Source organism: Chrysochloris asiatica, unplaced genomic scaffold (assembly GCF_000296735.1).
Source record: "Chrysochloris asiatica unplaced genomic scaffold, ChrAsi1.0 scaffold00188, whole genome shotgun sequence".
Lineage (NCBI taxonomy): Eukaryota > Metazoa > Chordata > Mammalia > Afrosoricida > Chrysochloridae > Chrysochloris > Chrysochloris asiatica.
The window spans coordinates 6634295-6635554 of record NW_006408706.1 but is presented as its reverse complement, the minus strand read 5'-3'; positions in this window follow the sequence as shown (position 1 = coordinate 6635554).

The window sequence follows — 1260 nt, the reverse complement described above, 5'->3', positions numbered from 1 at the left end:
ACTCCTCAGACTCTCTGGCACTATCTGGAAAAGGATTTGGAGCACAGCTTATTCTGTTAGATTAAGAAAAGGAAACTAGTTCCCATTAATGCAGTCCCAGTCAAATAATTTTTGTTTTTTTCCCTACTGGGGAAGATTGAATATCAGTTCTCTGTTGGCCCAAGGACACCGTCTGGTGGGAGAATTAGAAGACTCCTTGTTACTGCCAAACACAGGATAGGAAGTTAGTTACCTGTTTTATTTACCCTGTTGCCCTCACCAAAAAAGTAATTGGAATACATAACCTTTTTCATAGGAAAAAAATGGCAAAATTAGAGTAGTAAATGAAATTCCTACTCCGCCTAGCTAAAACTACATGAATAAGATGACAGTTATTTACAGTTATTTACAGTTAGGCTGGGATAGCACAAGTCTTAGCAGACAAATCTTCTCTTTTTAGGCTACACTTTTCTTGGTCCTTTGATTATGTATGAGGAAGGAGCCCCAGTTGCATGGTGGTTAAAGACCTTGGTTGAAAATGGAAAGGATGGCAGTTTAAATCCACCAGCCACTCCATGGGAGAAAGATGTGGCACTCTTCGTCCATAAAAATTTATAGAGTCCCTATAGTGCTGTTCTACTCTATACTACTCTATAGAGTTGCTATAAGTTAAAATCAACTCAGGAGCAGTGTTGTTATAGTATGGTTATTATAAACAGATTTTCTTGAAGTTTTTGCATTTGTGCATATTGGTACTTCCTATTTTGGGCCTTCTTCTGTACCTTGTGCCATCAAGGATAAACATGAACCAATAAAGAAGCCCTGGGAATTCAATATCTCATTCCTCAAATCCAGAGATCCCTAGGTTGTCTTCTTTCTCTTTCCATTTTTTTGATGATATATGCTTGTTATGTTATTAAAAAATAGCTATGATGGAAGCATCTGACATACTCTAAATGAGTGGGAGACAGAATAACCATTAGTATCAGCATCCCCAGGCTGATTCCTATTAGATAAAGTTGAAACAAGCCTCCATCTTCCAACCTTTTTACCAATCTAATATCAACTATCCTTCCCACGTTACTTTCTACTTCTCTTCTAGGTTTGATAATCTATTGCAATGGCCTAATAGAATTCACAGACAATACTTATAATGACGGGTTTTAGGAGGGAAGTAATAGAGTAAAAGTCAAGTTCTGGAATGTTGAGGAAAAAGTTCCTGTATTAGTATAGCTTTTTCTCAGTCCTGCCAACAGGCAGATCTGCCCTGTTTGGACAAGT